Raw genomic sequence first — 8,773 nt, 5'->3', positions numbered from 1 at the left:
AGTTCTTTTAGTCCCATGACGACCTAATTGAAATCTCCAAAGGACAGATTCCAACTGGGTGGCATAGCCAATTGAAAGAGTGATGCACATTTTGATTCAGATAGTATATTAACATACTATTATATAGTATAAAATTGTAATTCACTATTAAGATGCCATTATGTGGTAAAATACTGTAATTCAATATATGCTTACAGTGTATAATAATCAAAATAGAGTAATATGCATTTCCACGCCTTCAACAGTTATTTTGAGTGTCAGAAATGTCATACTCTTCTAGTGATTTAGAGATATATCATAGATTTTTTTCAACCAGTAGTTACTTGAGTATGTTAAAGAAGAATCAGATTTCCATTTTCCAGTTTACGTGTGTTTTATTGCACAGAATTGAACAATATCATTCACCAAACTTCATAATCCAAGTCTCTGTTCAGAGACAGCTATTCTTTTTTAAGGGAATCTCTTTTTTAATCTATTATTTTCTATTTTATAAGCATTGGTGCTTTAGCCATAAGTGTCAGGTCCCCTGGAACTGGAATTACATGCAGTTGTGAGTTGCCCATGTAGATTGCTGGGAATTGAACCCAGATCCTCTGAAAGAGCAGCCAGTGTTCTTTTTTTTATTAAAATAAATTATGTCTTAAAACATGCATGCATGCTTCACATGTCAATCCCAGCTCCCTCTCCCACCCCTCCTCCCTTGTCCCTCCACCAGTGCCCCACCCAATCCCCACATCATTCCCCAGGGAGGGTGAGGCCCTCCTTGGGGGGAATCTCCAGAGTCTGTCATTTCATCCAGGCTGGACTTAGGCCCTTCCCCATGTGTCCAGGCTGAGAGAGCATCCCTCCATGTGGAATGGTCTCCTAAAGTCCATTTGTACGCCATGGTAAACACTGATCTACTACCCAAGGCCCCAGAGATATCTGAGGCCTCCTCACTGACACTACATTCATGGAGTCTGGATCAGTCCCCTGCTGGCCTCTCAGCCATCAGTCTGGGGTTCAAGAGCTTCCCCTTGTCCAGTCAGCTGTCTTTGTGGGTTTCACCATCACGGTCTTGACCCCTTTGCTCATCCCTCCTCCATTTCTGTCACTGGATTCCAGGAGTTCAGTTCAGTGTTTAGCTGTGGGTATCTGTCTCTGCTTCCATCAGTCACTGGATGAAGGTTCTGGGATGGCATATAAGGTAGTCATCAACCTTATCATCAGGTAGTGGCTATTAATGTAGTCTCTCCACTATTGTTTAGTTTGCCAGTTGGTGTTATACTTGTAGATCTCTGGAAATCTCACTAGTGTCAGTTCTCAAACCTATAATGACTCCATCTATTTTGGTATCTCTCATCCTACACTCTTCTTACATCGACTCAGCCTTCCTGCCCCCCCATGCCTTCCTGGAAGAAACCTAGATGCCCCACAACTGAAGAGTGGATAGAGAAAATGTGGTACATTTACACAATGGAGTACTACTCAGCAGTGGTGGCACACACCTTTAATGACAGCACTCGAGAGGCAGAGGCAGGCAGATCTCTGTGAGATCGAGGCTGGGCTGGTCCACAGAGTAAGTTCCAGGACAGCCTCTAAGACAATACAGAGAAACCCTGTCTTGAAAAACCAAAAAAACAAAACAAAACAAAACACAAAAAAATATTAAAAAAAAAAGAAATTTGCAGGCAAACGGATGGCACTAGAAGAAACCATACTGAGTGAGGTAACCTAGTCACAAAAAGGCAAACATGGTATGTACTCACCCATATATGGATTTTAGACATGGACCACAGGAGTGTCAGCCTACAATCCCAGTGCCAGTGAGTCTTGGAGACAGGGAGGTTCCCAAGAGATATACATGATACCCCAGAGAAGTGGAATGAGGCAGGATCTCCTGAGCAGCTTGGGAACATCATGGGAGGGGAGAGAAAAACCAAGAAAAAGAGGGGGATAAAAGAAGGACAGAGACAACCATTCTATTCTGTTTTACCTTGAGAATGATTTATTAATTACTGAAAATGAGAGGTAATATGTGGTCTTAACCTTTCTTTGTCTGGCTTATTTCACTTTGCATAGTGAACTCTAGTTCATGCCAGGTTGTTGAGAATGACAGGATTCATATGAGATAAAGCAAATTTAAAATAACAAAATGTAAAAAGAAGCAACAAATGTCATTATAAATTATTGAAAGATCAACTCATCAAGAAAGAATAACAATTATAAAGATATATGCCCTCGGTATGTGACCAAACAAATATTAGATGTAAAAGGCAAGAGAGATTTGAATACAATAATAATTGGGGACTTCAGTATCCTACTTTCTTCAGTGGATATATTATTTAGACAAAATCAATGAAGAAATATCTTGAGCCATACTATAGAAAAAATGAGTCGAACAGATATTTACAGAACATTTCATTCAAGAGCAACATACTGCATATTTCTTTTATCATTACAGTTAAAATCTTTTTTGATTTCCTGATAGTGGCTACTAAAAGTGTTTAATCTTGACTGTTTTTTAAAAATGCTTACTCTTTAAAAATATTATTTACTTGATTATTTGGGAATATCTCATCACGTTCCCAGATTGCACTCAGCTCTCAGTCTTCCCATGTCTACCCCTTCCCCCATTCCATGAACCCCCTGAAAAGACAAAACAAAAGCCCATTTTGTGTTTGTGGCTAGTCCCCAAGGGAGGATGCGTCTTTCTTCACCTGCATTTGTGCCAGAAGCCATGAGCTGAGGAGAGCTATGTAGCTGCCACCAAGGGGTAGGCCAAATCTCCCTCAATAGGCTATGTGGAGATGTCATGTTTGTACAAATAAAGCCTGTCTCGGGGGTCAGAACAGAGCTTGCCACTTGCTAACCATAGAGGTCTGTACAGACTGACAGGAAGTGAGGTAGCTGGGCCGAAATAGGATGTAAGCAGAGAGAAACAGATAAATGATCTCTTGTCTGCTGAGATCATTACTTTGGAGGTAAGGTGTAGCTTTGGCTTTCTCCTTCTTCTCTCTGATCCCTCAGCATTTTCTTCTATATCTGACTCCAAGTCTTTATTATCTAGACCAATTAAGAACTTCATTTACATTTTGGTGCCCAAAGTGGGGCACGAACCCACCACCGTGAGATTAAGAGTCTCATGCTTTGCTGGTAACATGGCCTGTAGACATTAACACATATCAGGACCCCTGACTGATGGGAGATGTCATTCTGTAAATATGTCTGTCCTATTGGTTGATCAATAAAACAATGTTGGCCAATAGGGAAGCAAGATAGGTGAGACTAAGACTCCAGGATGATTCTAGGAAATGAGTAGGGAGTTGCCATGTGATCTCGGGAAGAAAAGACGCATGAGGCTGCATCCTCAGTAAATAAGACCTTTTAGAATATATATTAGTAGACATGGGTTAATACTTAAGACAGAACTAGCCAATGAGAAGCCCTGGACATTGGCCAATAGCATTGTAACTAATAGAGTCATTTGGGACTGAAGCGGCTCTGGGACCAGGCTGGCAGGGAGAATGCACGTTATAACTGACCCACTCATGGCCCTCAGAATTTGCACACACCACAAGCCCCAACATTGTCTCAGTAGGTTACATCAGTATGGTTCCCCGAGGCAGCAAAGCCTGAGGACATCAATGAGGTATCAGGCAGTTGCACAGACTGTATGCATCCACATGAATCTCAGGCTTTGTTGTGGTCTGGGGCAGCAGCATGGATCACAGACACCACATAGCCTCCAGTGGTAGGTATCTAGGTACATGGTAGTCCTTTGAGGAGGTTAAATCCAGAAAGTAAAACTTTTTATCTCAGGGATCCCTGCCATTGCCCAGAGCCAGGGAGATCCCATGGCCGGGTGCAGGTTCAGGGACTAAGTCTGCATCTGCATAAGCTCCAGGAGGTTGTATACCATCCTGCAGACCCTACTGAGCAATGACAGCATATCTCAGCCATCTCACCTATAATAACCATCAAGTTTACAGTTCCACCTCTCTTCCTAGTGTATGCACTGCTCTGTTTTTCTATCTTTCCTACTTCTCCATCACATGTTTCTTCCTTGTAGTAGCACCAATCCATCCACCCAGGCTACAGATCTGGGGTGATGCTTGGGTATCTTTTGCCCACTTGAGCAGCACACACTTTAAAAAGTCTGGGCCTTTTGTGATAATTTGTCTCCTTTGTTCACCTAATATGTTAAATTACATATACATATACATATATATATACATATATGTATTATAAAGAAACAGGTGAAAATTATTAGTAAAAACTGTAAGCTCTGTACCCCAAAGCAAACATCACCAATGGACCCATAAGCAGACCTATTGAGAACCAATAAGCAGAATCGACCAGAAGAACATAACTCATAGGAACTATGCTGTAAACAATGTTAGGGAATTGTGGAAACATAATAAAAGACTAGGGTTTTTATTATTTAATTCCTGGAGAAAGAATAGAGTGTAAGAGTATGATTTAGGGCATCAGAAGGATCTGAGAGGAGATGTGGGAGAGGAATGACATGATCAAGACATATTGCTTGATACTAGGACCTGTTTCTGGGCCCGCATTCCAGTGCATGGGGTCTGCCACTGAGTTTCCCTTCCCAGTGGGAGCCAATGATTCCCAGCATCCTAGTCTCCTTCTACACCCACTGGACAAGGACTAGGACCAGGAAAAGGAGAACTACAAGAGTATTGGACTTGCGTGCACCCACCAAAAGGGAAACCTGGTCCTCTACTCACCAGGGCAGGAAGAGGCTCTTTCTGTAACCACGAGTAAAAGGGATAGGAAGAAGACAATATAAAAACACGCTCAGCAACAGAAAAACAAATATGACACCGCCAGAGTCTAGAGACTCCACACCAGTAAGACTCCAACATTCCAATGTAAATGAAGCAGAAGAGAATTACCTTAAAAACAACTTCGTGAAAATGATAAAGGCCCTCAAAGAGGATATGGGAAATCCACTGAAGAGTTAGAAGAAAAAACAAAACAAAAAATGCAAGCAATGGAAGAAAAAACAAACCAAAAAATCCAAAAAATGCAAGAAACAGAGGAAAAGACAAAGCAAAAATTGCAAGAAAAATTCAAACAGTGCAAGGGTTGAAAGCTGAAATAGAGACAATAAAAAACAGTCTGAAGGAATGCTGGAAATAGAAAAGATGGGCAAATGGTCAGGTACAACAGATGCAAGCATAATCAACAGGATACAAGACATGGACTAGAGAATCTCAGGTGTTGAAGATACACTAGGGGAAATAGATTCATCGACCATAGAAAATATTAAGTCCAACAAATCCCCAACACAAAATATGCAGAAAATATGGGACACCATGAAAAGACCAATCCTAACAATAATAGGTATAGAAGGTGAAGAAAACCACCATAAAGGGGCAGAAAACATATTCAACCAAATCATAGAAGAAAACTTTCCCAATCTTAAGCAAGACATGCTAATGAAGGTACAAGAAGCTTACAGAACACCAAATAGAGTGGACCACAAAAAATCCCCTAGCCACATAATAATCAAGACCCCAAACATACAGAATGAGAAAGAATATTAAGAGCAGCTAAGGAAAAAAGTCAAGTAACATATAAAGACAAATCTATCAGAATTACACCTGACTTCTCCATGGAACCTCTGAAAGCCAGAAGGTCCTGGATAGATAGCCTACCAACAATAAAAGACCACGGATGCCAGCCCAGACTATATACCCAGCAAAGATTTCAATCAATATAGATGGAGAAAACAAGATATTCCATGACAAAACCAGATTTAAACAATACATATCCACTAACCCAGCCCTATAGAAAGTTCTGGAAGGAAAACTCCAATCCAAGGAAATTAACTACAACCAGAAAAACATAGGTATTAGATAATCCCACTTTACCAACAGCTAAAAGAAAAAAGGGATGGAAATCTACATACAATTACAACACCACCAACCATTCCAAAATAAACAAGAATGAGCAATCAATGGTCATTAATATCCTCAATATTAATGGTTTTAACTCTCCCATAAAAAGACAGACATAATGGATTCAAAGACAGAACCCATTCTTCTGCTGCATACAAAAGACACACCTCAGCCTCAAAGAAGACATTACCTCAGAGTTAAGGGTTGGGAAAATATTTTCCAATCAAATGGACCCAAGAAACAAGCTGATGTAGAAATATTAATATCTAACAAATTAGACTTTAAACTAATATCAATAAAAAGAGATGAAGGAGGTCATTTCATACTCATCACAGAAGACATCCACCAAGATGAAGTTTCAATTCTGAACATCTATGCCCCAAACACAAAGGCATCCACGTTCATAAAAGAAACGTTACTAAAACTCAAATCACATATAAAACCTCACATACTTATAGTGGGAGACTTCAACACCCCACTATCACCACTAGACAGGACTACCAGACAGAAACTTAACAAAAAACCAAAGGAACTAATAGAAGTTATGACCCAATTGTGTTTAACAGATATCTATAGAACATCCCATCCAAATACAAAAGAATATACCTTCTTCTCAGCACCACATGGGACTGTCTCAAAAACATATCAAACCTCAACAGGTACAAAAAATATTGGAATAACTCCATGTATCTTATCAGACCACCATGCATTAAAATTAGAATTCAACAACAACACAAATTGCAGAAACCCTACAAACTCATAGAAATTGAATAATGCACAATTGCACCATTCCTGAGTCAAAGAAGCAATAAAAAAGAAATTAAAGACTTCCTAGAACTCAATGAGAATGACGACACAACATACCAAAACTTATGGGACACTTTGAAAGCAGTGCTAAGAGGAAAGTTCATAGCACTAAGTGCCCACATGAAGAAACTTGAGAATAGCCACACTAGAGAATTAATCGCACAACTGAAAGCTCTAGAACACAAAGAAACAAACTCGCCTCGGAGGAGTAGATGCCAGGAAATAATCAAATTGAGGGCTGAAATTAATAAAGTGGAAACTAGGAAAACAATACAAAGAATCAATGTAATGAACAGTTGGTTCTTTGAGAAAATCAACAAGATAGACAAACCTTTATCCAAACTTATGAAACACCAGAGTTTGAGCATGCAAATTAACAAAATCAGAAATGAAAAGGGGAACATAACAACGGACACTGAGGAAATCCAGAGAATAATCAGGTCATACTTTGAAAACCTGTACTCCACTAAATTTGAAAATTTAAAGGAAATGGACAACTTTCTGGATAGATATCACCTGCCAAAATGAAATGAAGAACAGATAAGCAATTTCAATAGACCTAAGGAAATAGAAGCAGTCACCAAATTCTCCCAACTAAAAAAAGCCCAGTTCCAGATGACCTCAGCACAGAATTTTACCATAAATTCAAAGAACAGCTTATACCAATTCTCCTCAAAGTATTCCATGTAATAGAAGCAGAAGGCTCTTGGCCAAATGCTTTTTATTTATTAATTTTTTTTGGTTTTTACGAGACAGGGTTTCTCTGTATTGTTTCGGAGGCTATCGGTCCAGGCCGGCCTCGAACTCACAGAGATCCGCCTGCCTCTGCCTCCCGAGTGCTGGGATTAAAGGCGTGCGCCACCACCGCCCGGCTGGCCAAATGCTTTTTATGTGGCTTCAGTAACCTTGATACCCAAGAATCTAGGCCTGGGTAGAGTTATTTGACTTTACCTCAAAAATCAATTTGTAAAGAGAGAGGGCACCAAGCTGGAATACATGGAAATTATAAACATTTTTGTGAAATACTCAATAAAATAAAATACAGTCTACAGACTGGGATAATCATTGCATACAACTCATCCAACAAGAAGACTGGTATCTAGAGTACTAAAACTCTCAAACTTCAACAATAAAAAAACAATTCAAGAATAAAATGACATGACCTCTAAAATCAGTAACAAGACAATGCTGTCCACTCTCTCCATATCTCTTCAGTATTGTACTTGAAGTTCTTGCTAGAGCAATAAGACAACAAAAGGAGATCAAGGGGATACAAATAGGAAAAGAAGAAGTCAAGCTTTCACTATTTGCAGATGATATGATAGTTTACATAAGTGACCCGAAAAACTCCACAAGGGAACTCCTAGAGCTGATAAACACCTTCAGCAAAGTGGCAGGATACAAGGTTAATTAAAAAAAAATCAGTGGCCCTATTATATACAGATGATAAAGTGGCTGAGAAAGAAATCAGAGAAACATCACCCTTTACAATAGCCATAAACAGCATCAATATCTGGGGATAATGTTAACCAAAGAAGTGAAAGACTTGTATATCAAGAACTTTGAGTCTTTAAAGAAAGAAATCAAAGAGGATACCATAAAATGGAAAGATCTCCCATGCTCTTGGATTGGTAGGATCAACATAAAAAAATGGCAATCTTGCCAAAAGCAGAGTACAGATTCAATGCAATCCCTATTAAAATTCTGGCACAATTCCTCACAGACCTTGAAAGAACAATAATCAACTTTATATGGATAAACAAAAGACCCAGGATAGCCAAAACAACCCTATACAATAAAGAAACTTCAGGAGGCATCACCATACCTGACTTCAAGCTCTATTATAGAGCTATAGTCCTGAAAACAGCTTGGTATTGGCACAAAAATAGACAGGTAGATCAATGGAATCGAATTAAAAACCCTGATTTTAACCCACACACCTATGAACACTTGATTTTTGACAAAGAAGCTAAAAATATACAATGGAAAAAAGAAAGCATCTTCAACAAATGGTAGTGGCATAACTGGGTACTGGCATGCTGAAGACTGCAGATAGATCC

The sequence above is a fragment of the Mesocricetus auratus genome, unplaced genomic scaffold, assembly GCF_017639785.1.
Source record: "Mesocricetus auratus isolate SY011 unplaced genomic scaffold, BCM_Maur_2.0 Super-Scaffold_100003, whole genome shotgun sequence".
NCBI classification, from domain to species: domain Eukaryota; kingdom Metazoa; phylum Chordata; class Mammalia; order Rodentia; family Cricetidae; genus Mesocricetus; species Mesocricetus auratus.
This window is presented reverse-complemented; position numbering follows the sequence as displayed.